The sequence below is a fragment of the Gorilla gorilla genome, chromosome 4 (genome assembly GCF_029281585.2).
Source record: "Gorilla gorilla gorilla isolate KB3781 chromosome 4, NHGRI_mGorGor1-v2.1_pri, whole genome shotgun sequence".
Taxonomy (NCBI): domain Eukaryota; kingdom Metazoa; phylum Chordata; class Mammalia; order Primates; family Hominidae; genus Gorilla; species Gorilla gorilla.
Window position 1 is genome coordinate 17,878,067 of NC_073228.2, and position 16,021 is coordinate 17,894,087.

Below are 16,021 nucleotides of genomic sequence, written 5' to 3' on the forward strand. Positions count from 1 at the left end.
AGGAAGAACAGCGCGAGTGCCCTCACTGACCTGGTTTTCTCCTGGTCATGCTCTCTGTCTTAGTCCGTTTTGTGTTGCTATCACAGAATACCACAGATGGGTAATTTAGAAAGAAAATAATTTTATTTCTTACAGTTCTGGAGGCTGGGGAGTCCAAGGTCATGGGGCCCGCATCTAGTGAGAGCATCTATGCTGCATCATCCCATGGCAGAAGGTGAAAAGGCAAGAGAGTGTGAGGAAGGAAGAGGGCAAGCGGGGGTTGAATTCACTTTTATAACAAGTCCACTCTCACCATAACTAACCTTTTCCTGGGATAATAACATTAATCCATTCATGAGGGCAGAGCCCCTATGACCTAATCCACTCTTAAATGTCCCACCTCCCAACCCTGTTGCATTGGGGACTAAGATTCAAACACATAAACTTTGGGGGGCACATTAAAACCATAGCACCCTTTAGTATTCATCTTAAAGTGTGACACCTGGTCAGAGCAAAATTTTCCAGGGCAGTTAGACTCCAGGAATCAGCCAATGGGATGTGGTGATCCCATGCTGCAAACTCGGCACTGCGTGTGCAACAGAATCACTGGTAGCATTACACAAATACCTGGGTCTTATCCCCAGAGATTCTGGATCAGTAAGTCTGGGGTTAAGCCCAGGAATGTGTACTTTAAAGGAGAGCTTCACAGCCCTTTCCATCCAACGGTCGTTTTTCTGCAGGAAAATAGAGATGTGCAGATAAGATGCACTGGGCATGGCACTGTGAAGCTAACATATTAGTCAGGACTCACTTATTTGTAAGTGATAGAAATCCAACTTAACCGGCTCAAGCAAATGGGGAATGTATTAGTCCAGGAGCTTTGAGGGATTCTGGGACAGCAGTAGGAACCTGCCTTCAGGGACGAGACTGAGGACGAAAAACTGTTGCTCCTCTGCCTGCTATCTTTTGTTTGGCTTCATTCTGGGAAATAATCTGTGTGGTGAGAAACATGGCCACAAGTAGCCCTAATTCATATTTTCCAAGCTTATCAACCTCAATTGGAAAGTAAATTTTGTCTTCTAGTGTATTTAAGTTAATTCTAGGGAAGGATTTTTATTGGACCAACTTGAGTCTTTTAACTGATCACTGTGTCATGTAGATGGAATATTTTTTATTGGATCATGGACTTACCACTTCCCTAGATTGGAGAAGGTTCAGTATTGGGTGAGGGAGAATGAACCATCAGGAAAATGATGCTGGGCACATGCCCACTATAGTCAACCTACACAAAGGGCTGGCTAGATTTTTCTCAGGGAAAGAAAGCTTTATTGCAACTTTTAGATGGAGGCAACATTTTTCTAGTAATAACTAGATTTTTAAAAGACTTTAAGGTCACCAGATCAGGATGATGCTACTGGGATGAAAATAAGAAGAAATGTTGGTTCAAATGCCAGTTCAGTCATTTATGAAACTTGATTTATGCCAGCAGAGACTGGTGATCACATCTGTCTTGAATTAATCTCTACTTGTTTCACTGGCATAAACCTTGTCTTATCAGTCAGACTGAAAACAGCTCAAAGCCTGGAATTACAAGATACACAATTTTTATGTTTCTTCTTATACTCAGATCCAGTATGTTGCTGGTTACCCAGTAAGTAGAATGCACATAATGTATTTCACCTCTTTAATGGACACAGCTTTATGTCTGCCTCTAGTTTGTGTTCCCTCCCATGAAAGGCCTAGGTCAGCTATGGTTTGAGTGTGTGCCTCAAAATTCATGCATTAGAAACATAATCCCCAATGTGACACTGTTGAGAAACAGGACCTTTAAGAGGTAATTAGGTCATGAAGGCTCTGCTCTCATGAATGAATTAATGGCATTATCACAAGAGTGGGATCCTGATAAAAAGGGTATGTTTGTCTGTTTCTCTCTTGCTTTTGCTCATGTGCACTCTCTTGCCCTACCACCAACTACCATGGAATGATACAGCAAGAAGGTCCTCATAAGATGCCGGCATCATGCTCTTAAACTTTTTGGCCTCCAGAATCATGAGCCAAATAAACTTCTACTGTTTATAAATTTCCCAGGCTGTTGTTTTCTGTTATAGCAACACAAAATGGACTAAGACAGGAAATTGGTACTGAGAAGTGGGACTATTTTTTATAACAAATACTTGAAAATATGGAAGCAGATGTGGAACTGGGTAATGAGTAGAGGCTGGAAGCATCTAGAGAAGCCAGTTAGAAAAAGTCTAGATTGCCACGAATGGAATAGTAAAGAGTGATTCTGCAGAGGGCTCAGAAAAAGAGAAGAAATGTGGGTAAAGTCTGAAACTAATCTTAGAGATTACTTAAGTGGTTGTGATCTGAATGTTGGTAGAAATATGGATGGTAGAGAGACCATTCTGATGAAGTCTGAGATGGAAATGGGGAAGAAGGTATTGGGAACTGGAGTAAAAGCTATCCTTGTTATAAAGTTGCATAGAACTTGGCTGAATTATGTCCATGCCTGAGGGCCTTATGGAAGGCAAAAATTAAGAGTGGTGAACCAGGATATGTGGCAGAAGAAATTTTTAAGCAAAATAGTGAAGAAGCTGTCTACTTTTAATCATATACATTAAGGAAATAAATGATTTGAAGATGGAATTTATAATTAGCAGAAAAGAGAAGAAGAATGAAAAGATCTTAAAAATTTTCAGCCTGACCATGTGAAGAATGAAAAAACATGTTTAGGAGAGCAAACTAAGGATGTGGTTAAGTGACCATTTGCTAAGAAGGTCAGTAGTGATAGGAATCAACAAGACAATGGGAGAGTGAACCTACTGTGGTTTGAATGTCTCCTCCAAAAGTCACATTGAAATTTAATCATCAATGTGACAGTATCGGGTGGCAGGAACTTTAAGAGGTAATTAGGTAATTAAGAGGACTTTTTCCTCATGAATAGATTAATGCTATTATTGCAGGAGTGGTTTAGTTATTGCCAGAGCGGGCTCCTGATAAAGGGATAAGTTGTGCCCATTTCTTTCTGTCTTGTGTACAAACTTCTGCATTCCACCTGTCTACCACAGGGTGATCATTCCCTGATGCCAGCATCATGCTTTTGGACTTCCCAGCCTCCAGAACCAAATAAACTTCTTTTGTTTATAATTTACATAGTCTGTGGTGTTCTGTTACATTGGCAGAAAACAGACTAAAACAGACCCCAAATGCATTTCATAGATCTTTGAGGCTACTCCTCCCATTACAGGCTGAGAGCTCTAGCAGGGCAGAATGATTTTGAGGGATGGTCCTGGGGTACCCTTCATGGGCTTGCTGCCCAGAGCCACGTTGGGCTTCTGTTCCTCACATTCAGGTGCAGAGCTCCTCAGCCACCCCAACCATGGCTCAAGTAGGCCCAGATGTGGCCTGACCCACTACTCCAGAAGGTACAAGCTGTGAATCTTGGCAGCATTCACATGGTGCTAATTTTGCACATTTACAGAATATAAGAGCTATGGGGGCATGACTTTCTCTACCTAGATTTTAAAGGATGTTGTGGACAGTCGAGGGCTGCAGCCACAGACTTGTCACCAGGGGCAGAGCCACCATAGAAAGCAGCCCCTACTAGGGCAATGCCAAGTGGAAATGTGAAGTCAGAGCTATGACAGAGTCCCCACTAGGGCAATGCCTATTGGAGCCATGAGAGTGGGGCCATTCCCAAGACCCCAGTACTATAGAGTAACTGCTTGAGCTTGCAGCAACAGACTAAGAGAGCTGCTGGCGGCCAGGCATGGTGGCTCATGCTTGTGGTCGCAGCACTTTGGGAGGCCGAGGTGGGCAGATCACGAGGTCAGGAGTTCAAGACCAGCCTGACCAATATGGTGAAACCCCTCTCTACTAAAAATACAAAAATTAGCTGGGTGTGGTGATGTGCACCTGTGGTCCCAGCTGCTCAGGAGGCTGAGGCAGGAGAATCACTTGAACCCTGAAGGCAGAGGTTGCAGTGAGCCGAGATTGCACCACTGCACTTGAGCCTGGGCAACAAGACTCCATCTCAAAAAAAAAAAAAAAAAAAAGGCTGCTGGTCTGAGACTCCAGTCCATGAGATCTGCTGGGTGAACTGAGCCCAGTAAAACCATGGTTGTGGGGCCCAGTCTTTATCCTAGTGTTTCCAGAAGGCAGGGCATGGAGTCAAGAAAAGTTATTTGGAAGACTTAAGACTTAATGTTGTTTTCCCCATTGGGTTTTGGACTTACTTGGGGCCTATTACTCTTTTCATCTTGCCTATTTCTTCCTTTTGGAATGGGAGTGTCTCTCCTACGCCTGTTCCACCATTGTATTTTGGAAGTAGATAACTTATATTGATTTCACAGCTCATAGCTGGAGGAAATTTGCTTTAGGATGAATCATGCCTTCCATCTCACCCACATCTACTTTAGGTGAGACTTTGGATTTTGGTCGTTTGAGCTGTTGCTAGAATGAATTAAGACTTTGGAGACTATTAGAATGGGATGAATGTATTTTGCAGGGTGAAGATATAAATTTGGGGACCAGGAGTGGAATGTTATAATTTGAACACATCCCCCAAAATTCGTGTATTGGAAGCACAATCCCCAATACAATTGTGTTGAGAGGTAGGACCTTTATGAGATGACTAGGTCATGAGGGCACTGCTCTTGTGAATAGGTTAATGGTATTATTGTGGGAGCGGGTTCCTGATAAAATGGATAGGTTAGGTTCCTTTCTCTCTTGCTCTTATTTGCACATACTTTCTTGCCCTTCCCCTTTTGCCATGGGATGACATGGCAAGAAAGCCCTCATCAGATGATAGCACTATGCTCTTGTACTTCCCAACCTCCAGAACCATAAGCCAAATAAATTTCTATTGTTTATAAATTACCCAGTCTGTAGTATTCTGTTATAGCCACACAAAACAGACTAAGACAAGGTCTAACATATTTTTGATATCATAGCTTCAAGTTAATACCGTACCTGAGGGTAAGAGAAATAGTTAGCTGACCAACAAAAATATGTTCCACATCCATGGTGTATCACCATTTCTGGAAAATAGCTGCTCAGTCATAGATTATATTTTCCAGCTCCTCTTGCATCTAGGTAGGTCCATATGATTAGTTCTCACCAATGGAATTTGAATGGAAATGATGCATATTACTTCCAGGCCAAGGTGGTTGAGCATTGGGTGGGAGATTCTCCATGTTTTCTTTCTTTTCTCATCTTTCAGCTCAATATAGGGAATCCCTAACAGAGGACTTCCAGGATATCCTAGGGACAGCAGAGCCTCAAGATCCAGGGAGGATCCTGGATACCTGAGTCACCACTTGGAGGGGAATCTCCTGGAAGAACTGATTGATCAGCAACATCTACATTCAACTTGAGGTGAGTGAGAAATAAACCACTGAGCAGTTTTATTAAACCACCAAGATTTTTGGGCCAGTTGCTAGCTTTAATTACCCTAATTACTACAGTCAATAGGCTCAGCTGGTGCTCAGTGTTGCTTCTACTCCCCCTTTCTGTGTCAAATTACCCCAGAGAACAATCGAACTTCTCATCTTAACCATTACCAAATCAAATTGTCTTGGTGATTTTAGCCTGTGCTGGGCTCTGTAAGAAGGGGGATGCTATGTCTGGGTCTGGAACAGACTGCTCCATGGTTGACCATTTTTATTGTATTTATTAATTCTTTTGTCCATTCATTCACTTACTCCTTTATTAGTTCAGCCTAGTGTGCCGATTGAGCACTAGAGGTGGCATAGTTCTTTGCTGGTTTTTTTGTCCAGCTCTGTGGGCCAGTGGGCCACACTCCCCAACACAGGTGTGGCTGTGGCACCTCTCAACACACCTTTTCCAGTTTACAGTTGGACATCATGCAGGGTGTAGGGCAGTAAAACATCAGAAACCACACCAGTTATTTTAACAGAGAATTTAATAGAAGGACTTGGAGTACTGGAGAACTGCAAAAGTTCTGTGATACTTATGAAGCAATCATAAAGGTAGCAACTGCAAGAAGCAGCCACCATCCCTAGGGCTGAGGGAACAAGGGAAGAGATTGGGATTATTGGAATTTAAAAGCTTGGTGGAGAGGCCACTAGGAGCTGGAACTCAGAGCTCTTCAGGGATGGGGCAGGTGCCAGTTGCTGCTGGGATCTCTGAGAGGGCACAATAAGGCACTCTCTGAAGTGTGGGACAAGCACATTGCAAACTAGGACCAACTACTGACAATGGAACCAGCTCCACCACCAGATTGAAGACCCATCACCAGAGAGGGACAGGAAGGAAAGGGAAAGGAACAAGTCCTTCTCCCTCTTCTTGCCTGTCTCCCGAGTGCCCCCTACTGGCAGGAGCTAACTGGGTGCATCAGGCGAAGCACAACCATGGTTTGCGGAGTATGACTGGGAGGTTTGGAGGTAAGAGTCAGCAGTTTAAGAACCAGCACAGAAAGTTCTTAGCTTGGATCTCCTGATAGGTTTGCCGCGAGGGCCCTTCTTGGAGTCTGAGATCCTAGGAAACAGCTCTTGTCCACAGCCTCCCAGCCAGTCGCAGGGCTGACTTCTTGGTCACACACTGATACCTGAACCCTGGTTTCCAGGTCCTAGAGAGACTCATGTAGACAGACACCAGACTTCTCGTGTGTGGTCTGTACTGTAGGCTCAGAAGGAGGAATTTTGCATCATTGGCTATTCAAGGTCAGCTGCAGATTGATGCTGGGGTGCAGGGGTAAGATCAGCCCTGTGGATCCTCCCCCTAAGAGGAGCAGCTGGAGGACTGCAGCTCCTCCTGGATTTTCCGAGGAAGGCAGCCATTACCTCTCAGTGTTCTGGCAAAGAGGACTGCAATCCTTTCATTTATTGCCATGTGACCTTGAGCGAGTGAATTACCCTCTCCAAGTCTTGATTTCTTCCTCTGGAAAATCCCCTCCGAGGGTTGTTATGCAGATTAGGGCTAATGTATATAAAATACAGTGCCTGGCACATGGTAGATACTCCGTAAGTGGCAGGAATTGTTATTTATCAGAGTGGGGGATGACAGAAGCAGCCTTTGCCCTTCAGGCCTGTGGGATGGCATCAATTCTCCATGGTTGGTGAAGGGGTCCCAGGGAGCAAAGCATGGGCAGAGAGAGGGCACCTCAGTGCTAGACAGTCCTGAGCCCTCCCCCAGGGGAAAGCCTTGGCCCAGAAGCCCTGGAGGGGCCAGACCCACAGGGAGAAGGCTGCCCCACCCTGATGGGGCACTTGGAGGCCCAGGGCAAAGGAAACTGCCCTGCCTAGTGGGCGCCTGCCTTCCAGCCTGTGAGGGCCACAGGACAGCTCCTGCAGTGGTCCAGGGGAGGTGTGTGGAGATGCCTGAGCTGCATGCACAGTTTCCAGAGCCTGCTGCTGTGGAAGTTTTGATCTGAGCGAGTGGGTGTAAAGAATGTCAAGCAAGATTCGATTACAATTTTTATTTTGGAAAAACCTTCATCAAAATATGTGTATCTAATTAGGACAATTACAGCACAGGAACAAAAAACTGATTAAAAATCAGACACTCCATAAATTACAAGTGTTTTGCTCCAGCTGGGGCACATCTCCGGCTGCTGAGCCGCAAGGCCAATCAATGGAGCTGGGGCTCTGGGAGCAGGAGTGGAAGATGGTGACACCCAGGACAAGACATGGAAGGGGCTGCTGAGTGCAGGCTGCAGGGGACAGGGAGGCAGCTCCATCTGCTCAGGGCCAGAAAAAGTGGCAGTGCCCTCTCCGAGCAGGGGCCTCTCTCAGTGGGGTCTGGGGAGATGTGGACATGCCTATATGGGACAAGTGTGTGTGTGTGCGTGTCTGTGTGCACTTTGCTGATCTGAGTGGCAGATCATGTATGTGTACGTGTCTGTCAGCATATGAACATCTGTGCAAACATCTGTGGCACTGCAAGAGAGTGCAAATGCCTGAGCAGAAGCAAAATGCACAGCAGCATCTGGAGCCTGCGCCAGAGGCAGGCTGTGTGCAGAGGGACAGCGGGCAGCGAGCCTGTCATATGTGCCCTGGGTGCTATGTGCATGCTGGCCTGGGTGTGATGTGTGTGCAGGGGATGGGGCACAGTGTGTCACAGGCAGGCGGAGCTGCCCTTTGAAGACATCACAAAAAGAGGCCATGTCCATGAATACAGCTGCCCTTTATCGAGTGGTTTCTGTGTACCAGGCATTGTGCTAAATCCTTGCCTTAAACCCGCTCAGCAACACTAAAAGGTAGATGTGGTAGGCAGAATTATACTCCCTTCTCCCAAAAGATAGGCACATCCTAATTCCTGGAGCCCTACATGGCAAAAGGGACTTTGAAGATGTAATTAAGGATTTGAGGCTGGGGGGTTTATTATTATTATAACTTGGGTGTGTCTTTAAAGTGGAAGAGGGGGTCAGAGAAGGAGATGTGATGACAGGATGGTCAGAGAGATGCTGTGCTGCAGGCTTGGTAGACAGAGGTAAGGGACCATGCGCCAAGGAATGTGAGCAGCCTCTAGAAGCTGGAAAAAGCAGGGGAAATGATTCCCCCCAAAGCCTCCAGAAGGAACGCAGACCTGCTGATGCCTTGCTTTTAGCCCCATGAGAGCCATGGCAGACTTCTAACCTATGGAATTGTAAGATCATAAATTTGTGTTGATTTTGTTGATTGTGTTGTCGCCATTAAATTTGCGACAACATGTTACAGCAGCAATGAAAAACAAATACAGTAGGCAATGCTATCCTGCTACTTTATAGGTGAAGAAATTGGAGCTCAGAGACAGACATAAAGTGGTTTCCTGAGCTCACCCAGTCAGTAAGTGGCAGAGCCACACCCAGAGAGGCAGCCTCACCCCCAAATCTAAGCTGGCGTCTCCAGCCTGACCACTGCACTGCACTGTCTCTCACAGAGCAAATAGCAAGGGGGCAGACTTCTAATTTCCAGGCAAAGTTAGAGATGTCCTTCGTTAGTTGCCAGCTCAGAGAAGATGGAATTGAAGGGCCTATTCTGGGAAGAGAACATTGAAACGCCTGGACACGTTCCATTTAAAGCCTTCATTGAAAGCAGCTTGTGTATTTTCCCTCTAAGGAGGGGAAGGGGGCTTATGTCTGAGCTCGGATCTAGCTTTGACATACGGTGCTCTTGGCGTCCACAGCCAGTCCCCTCAGAGCACAACTCTGGGCCTCAGCCCCCTCCACTCCCTTTCTTCCTGCTCAACCCAAATCCCCCTTAAGTCTGCACTCTTTTGGACAGAGCTTCTGCAGCCTTTGGAAGCTCAGGGGATTACTGTGGGCTCAGAAGCTCCCTGCCCTGGGCAGAAGGGCGGGGTGGGATGGGCTTAGAGGCCTACTGTCTGCCCCACACTATCCTTGTCTGTGGCCATGAGCCGGCCATGCTGTGCTGAGAGACCTAGAGCCCCTGTCTGAGACGATATGGCATTGGGAAGAGGGGGGATGCTGGAAGAGAGTGTGGGGTTAGGAGACAGGTGAGCTGGGCCCCAGCCTTGGCCAGCCCAGCCGCTGATCCCTGTGGGAGGCTTTCTAGACTCTCTCCCCCTGCTGGGCCTCAGTTTCCTTATCTGTGAACTGAAGCACTTAAATAACATTGCTGAGATTCCCTCTAGCTCGGGGAGTGAGGGTTCTCTTCCTGCCTGCATGCTGTGGTCCAGCATCCTGGGGCCCACAGGTGTTCCTGCCCTACTTGCGTTTGTTTTCTTTTCTTTTCCTTTTTTTTTTTTTTTTGAGACAGAATCTCGCTCTGTCACCCAGGCTGGAGTGCAGTGGCACAATCTCGGCTCACTGCAATGTCTGCCTGAGGCGATTCTCTTGCTTCAGCCTCCCGAGTAGCTGGGACTACAGGTGTGCACCACCACACCCAGCTAATTTTTGTATTTTTAGTAGAGACGGGGTTTCACTGTGTTGGCCGGGATGGTCTTGATCTCTTGACCTCGTGATCCACCCGCCTCGGCCTCCCAGAGTGCTGGGATTATAGGCGTGAGCCACTGCGCCTGGCCCCTACTTGGCATTTTCTATAGGGAGAGGTAGGTGTCACAGGAGAGGAGCAAGGGGGCCCTGAAGTGGGTGTCAGGTTTGTGTTTTGGCCTCTCGGGGACTGGGATTGGGGTGGTGAGAGCTGCTTGGCAGGAGGTTGTCCTAAACTCAATGCTAGGGCCACCCCTGATACAAATCCCACATTGTGCATTGTTCCTCACCCCAGGAGGATGCTTTCTTCCAGGTCTGCTGTCCTGGCAGCTTCCTATAGCCGCAGGGCATGGGGGATGTTGTATAGTAGGAGAGATACTTGCCTGGAGCCACTGCCACCTGAGGCAGGTGAGGCCTTCAGAGAGCTTTGTCTGCATCATCTGTGGGTGCACTGGAAGGGGAGTTCTGGCTCTTCTCATTCTCTTTTTCCAGTGTGGGGGGAGGGGATGTTAATAAAGAAATAAAAGTGAACATGACACACCTAAGGTCACACACTGGATTAATGAGAGGCTGGAATCAGACTTAAGCTCTTGACCTTCTAGGCTTAAACATCTTTTGGAAAACATATGACTTGATCTTCCAGTTTGGGAGGCAAATATATTACAGCTCTTATTTTTTTCCAGTTGTTTGCCAGAATACTCATAATGTCCAGGATCTCCTCCTGTGGCCTTCCTCACACTGGATTTGTCTGAGAATCTCAGGGACTTACTCTGCATTAAGGGGTACAGCCCTATTCCAACAGAGACTTGACAAGTATAGTCTCATTGGTCAATCATTGCCATTACTTCCCACTACCACCTGATGTCGCTGTTGGAGACTGGGCCTGCAGAGCTCAGTGAGTGACACTAATTAATGGCAGGTGCTTCATGGTCTCAATCCCAACTCAGGGTACAGCAGTGCCACCCAAGGGCATCGAGGTCACAGCCCTCTATAGTTCAGATTTTCATGCTTGGCCAACAGCTCTCACTGTGCAACCAAGTGATAGGATGATTTGATCTTGGGAGCTTCCAACATCAGCCTTAGCTTCTAGTAAAATCTGCTCTTCTGAACAAACCTTTAAGCCATTGCACTGAGCTGGGTCACCAGCCTAGACTCTTCCTTTCACATGGCAGTTTTATAAAGCAAGAGTTCTCATTGTTTTTCTCAGCCACTAAGCTTTGTGCATAGCCATGCTGGTCTATCTTGCTTTATCCACATAAATCTCTTTACCTTTGAATCTCAGGAACAGGAGTTGAAGTTTCTTTTCTTTCAAGTCTTGGGTTATATGCTCATTTATCCATTGATTTATTTCACTGGGGCTTTTTTGTTGCAAGTAACAGAAACACAACTTGAATTAGGGAATTCATTGGTCCATGTATCTGAAATGTCCAAGAGTTGTGCTGACTTTATGCATGAGTGTTTCCAGGGGTTCAAACAATGTCATCAGGACTTTCTGTTTCTCTCCTCCTCGAACTTCAGTTTGGATTCATTCTCATGACAAGGTCCTGCACAGCACAGGCAGGATAACTACTGGCCCTGCAGGCTCTCGTTCACCCAGCACCAGCAACTGTAGTGCAAAATATTATTACAATATTCAGACTCAATAAAAATGATTTTTTAAAAGATAGTTACAAATGGCCTTTCATACCATCTCATGCCCCATACACAAAAGAAATTCAATAGCAGCTAAGCTATTTAAGTAATTCCTGTATCTAAATGCCCCCCCAAAAATATATAATTTCATAGAAATAGCTTAGTTTGCATTTATGATTTTTTAAAAGATAGTTACAAATGGCCTTTCATACCATCTCATACCCCATACACAAAAGAAGTTCAATAGAAGCTAAACTATTTAAGTAATTCCTGTATCTAAATGCCCCCCAAAATATATAATTTCATAGAAATAGCTCTTATTTTGCAAAGCGCAATTCCCAGCCCCTCTACCTCACACACAGAAATATTTCAACATTAAATTATGATGTTATTTCTTCCTTTCTTTCTTTTTTTTTTTTTTTTTTTTGAGGCAGAGTCTCACTCTGTCACCCAGGCTGGAGTGCAGTGGTGCTATCTCCACTCTGCAACCTCCACCTCCTGGGTTCAACTGGTTCTCTTGCCTCAGACTCCCGAGTAGCTGAGACTCTGGGCATGTGTCACCATGCCCAGCTAATTTTTGTATTTTTGTCCTTTTCTTTTTTTTTTTTAATTTAATTTTATTTTTTATTGATCATTCTTGGGTGTTTCTCGCAGAGGGGGATTTGGCAGGGTCATAGGACAATAGTGGAAGGAAGGTCAGCAGATAAACAAGTGAACAAAGGTCTCTGGTTTTCCTAGGCAGAGTGTTTGTGTCCCTGGGTACTTGAGATTAGGGAGTGGTGATGACTCTTAACGAGCATGCTGCCTTCAAGCATCTGTTTAACAAAGCACATCTTGCACCGCCTTTAATCCATTTAACCCTGAGTGGACACAGCACATGTTTCAGAGAGCACAGGGTTGGGGGTAAGGTCATAGATCAACAGGATCCCAAGGCAGAAGAATTTTTCTTAGTACAGAACAAAATGAAAAGTCTCCCATGTCTACCTCCCTCTACACAGACACAGCAACCATCCGATTTCTCAATCTTTTCCCCACCTTTCCCCCCTTTCTATTCCACAAAACCACCATTGTCATCATGGCCCGTTCTCAATGAGCTGTTGGGTACACCTCCCAGACAGGGTGGTGGCCGGGCAGAGGGGCTCCTCACTTCCCAGCAGGGGCGGCCGGGCAGAGGCGCCCCTCACCTCCCGGACGGGGCGGCTGGCCGGGTGGGGGGCTGACCCCCCCCACCTCCCTCCCGGACCGGGCGGCTGGCCGGGCAGAGGGGCTCCTCACTTCCCAGTAGGGGCGGCTGGGCAGAGGCGCCCCTCACCTCCCGGACGGGGCGGCTGGCCAGGCGGGGGGCTGACCCCCCCACCTCCCTCCCGGACGGGGCGGCTGGCCGGGCGGGGGGCTGACCCCCCCACCTCCCTCCCGGATGGGGTGGCTGGCTGGGCGGGGGGCTGACCCCCCCACCTCCCTCCCGGATGGGGTGGCTGGCCGGGCAGAGGGGCTCCTCACTTCCTAGTAGGGGCAGCTGGGCAGAGGCGCCCCTCACCTCCCGGATGGGGCGGCTGGCTGGGCGGGGGGCTGACCCCCCACCTCCCTCCCGGACGGGGCAGCTGGCCTGGTGGGGGCTGACCCTCACCTCCCTCCCGGGGTGGCTGTTGGGCGGAGACGCTCCTCACTTCCCAGATGGGGTGGCAGCCGGGCGGAGGGGCTCCTCACTTCTCAGACGGGGCGGCTGCCGGGCAGAGGGGCTCCTCACTTCTCAGACAGGGCGGCTGCTGGGCGGAGGGGCTCCTCACTTCTCAGACAGGGCAGCTGCTGGGTGGAGGGGCTCTTCACTTCTCAGACAGGGCGGCTGCCGGGCAGAGGGGCTCCTCACTTCTCAGACAGGGCGGCTGCCGGGCGGAGGGACTCCTCACTTCTCAGACGTGGTGGCCGGGCAGAGATGCTCCTCACCTCCCAGACGGGGTCGCGGCCGGGCTGAGGCGCTCCTCACATCCCAGACGGGGCGGCGGGGCAGAGGCGCTCCCCACATCTCAGACGATGGGCGGCCGGGCAGAGACGCTCCTCACTTCCTAGATGGGATGGCAGCTGGGAAGAGGCGCTCCCCACTTCCTAGGTGGGATGGCGGCCGGGCAGAGACGCTCCTCACTTTCCAGACTGGACAGCCAGGCAGAGGGGCTCCTCACATCCCAGACGATGGGCGGCCAGGCAGAGACGCTCCTCACTTCCCAGACGGGGTGGTGGCCGGGCAGAGGCTGCAATCTCGGCACTTTAAGGGGCCAAGGCAGGCGGCTGGGAGGTGGAGGTTGTAGCAAGCTGAGATCATGCCACTGCACTCCAGCCTGGGCATCATTGAGCACTGAGTTAACGAGACTCCGTCTGCAATCCCGGCACCTCGGGAGGCCGAGGCTGGCAGATCACTCGCGGTTAGGAGCTGGAGACCAGCCCGGCCAACACAGCGAAACCCCGTCTCCACCAAAAAAATACTAAAACCGGTCAGGCGTGGCGGTGCGCCCCTGCAATCTCAGGCACTCGGCAGGCTGAGGCAGGAGAATCAGGCAGGGAGGTTGCAGTGAGCCGAGATGGCAGCAGCACAGTCCAGCTCCGGTTCGGCATGAGAGGGAGACCGTGCAAAGAGAGGGAGAGGGTTCGGCATGAGAGGGAGGAAAGGGAGAGGGATCAATTTTTGTATTTTTAATAGAGACGGGGTTTAACCATGTTGGCCAGGCTGGTCTTGAACTCCTGACCTCAAGTTATTCACCCCCTTTGGCCTCCCAAAGTTCTGGGATTACAGGTGTGAGCCACCACACACAACCTGTATTTCTTTCTTTTCTATATTGGCATCTATCTGGTTTTTTTTTTTTCCTCCTGATTTAAAGACCTTAACCTTTTTGCTTTTAATAGACTTTATTTCTTAGAGAGTTTTAGGTTCACAGCACAATTGAGTGGAAAATAGTGTTCTCGTATACCCCCTGCCCCTCATACTGAGAGCCTCCCCTGCTATCTATGCAGGCACCTAGTGGTACATTTGTTACCATCTGTGAACCTGCCAAAGTATCATTTTTCCAACAGAGTCAATAGATTTTCCCCAGGCAAGACTACTTGGCTGGCTTGAACTCCATGTCCATCTCTGAACCAATCACTCTGATCTGGGGAATGCAGCCCCGAGACAGTTCAGTCACACGATCACATGCATGATGTCACATGATCACTCTGTAACCAGGAGGGACCACTCAGGCTACTGTGTTTGAAGCTCATGTAGTGCATGAGGGGTCTCCCAAAAGAGCCCAAAGAAGGGCTAGCAATTTAAGCAGACAAAAGTGCTTTCCTAAATGCTCACCATGTGCCAGGTATGGTGTTAAGGCGCTGCTTTGGGCCAGCTATCCTGGGCGACCTTTGGACCATCTATTCCAAGTGACCTCTGAATCCCGGGGCTCTCAGGGCATGTCACAGTTTATACCTTTTACCTGCAACAGGTGGTGGCCTCCTTGCCATACACCTGTAGCTTTCAAGGTGTTCCCTCTTGGAAAAGGTCAGCTATGCTGCTGTGAGTTCTCCTCCACTAGATAAGGAAGGGGCTGAGACTATTTCTAAGTGCCCCCCTTCAATGAGCATCTTATTGACTCCCTGCTTTAATAGATATTCTGTTGCATTTTGACATGGTCTGGTCTGAGAGCCTTCCCAGGGAACTTTAATTCTGGGACACCTTGGTATGTTGTGCCCGCGCATGCATATGAGTGTGTCTAGTAGGGGTGGGCGTTAGGGATTTGGACACCCAGTCTTCATAGCAAGGGAGTGGTAGGGGAAGGGGCGGCCATCTGGGCTGCTGCCACACTTTCTCTGTGTCTGTGGCTCCCTGATTATCATTCTGGGCCAAGATAGAAGCAGCTGCGTGGTGGGGGGAAAGCTGACAGGCAGTGGCAGGTAACACCGGCTGCTGGGGTTGGAAGCCGACCAGATCCCAGCAGGGGTGGGAGGATGGGCCTGGAGGAGACAGAGCCAACTCTCAACACCCCCAGCCCCTAGCTCCCTTTTTATTCAACTCAGCTGCGCTGTCTCCACTGGCTCCGGTGCATGGGACAGGCCTGTGGTGCCTCTCCTCCTGGGTCTTCTTCCTCACCCTCCTCTTCACAAGTCCCCGGCAAGGCCTGAGGGAGGGAGGGGAACAACATTTGGTTTGGAAGTTCTTGTGCTGGTCAATTGCCTGCTGGTTCTCAGACCCGTTTTCTATGCTCCTCCTGCTCTGCTTAGCACCTTGAGGGGCTGACCGTGGCAGCTGGCTCCCGACTGGTTTGGGCATTAAGTCCCAGCGGGAGATGGGAGCAAGCAGGAGGGAGAAGCTAGAGTATTTTTCCTCCTCCTTTCCAGCATTGCTGGATTTCATCATTGCTTCTGCTCTCTTTAGATAGATCCACCAGCTTCCACGATGGACCTGGCTGTGGGGTCCCCTGATGCCTTCTCCTCCGTTTGTCCTCCAGCCTGAGGTGGTAGCAGCTTCCCACTGTTGCTAATTCCCAGATTGCCTCC

At 48.8% G+C, this 16,021-nt stretch overlaps 1 long non-coding RNA gene across 1 annotated transcript in view; it reads left to right on the top strand.

The window, feature by feature from the left end:
• The window catches only part of LOC129533888 (uncharacterized), a 56,180-nt gene that overhangs the window by 16,597 nt on the left and 23,562 nt on the right, over positions 1-16,021 (top strand). Inside the window, exon 3 of the long non-coding RNA XR_008680285.2 lies at positions 5,201-5,355. This is a non-coding gene — a long non-coding RNA (uncharacterized lncRNA). The remainder of the gene's footprint in view (positions 1-5,200; positions 5,356-16,021) is intronic.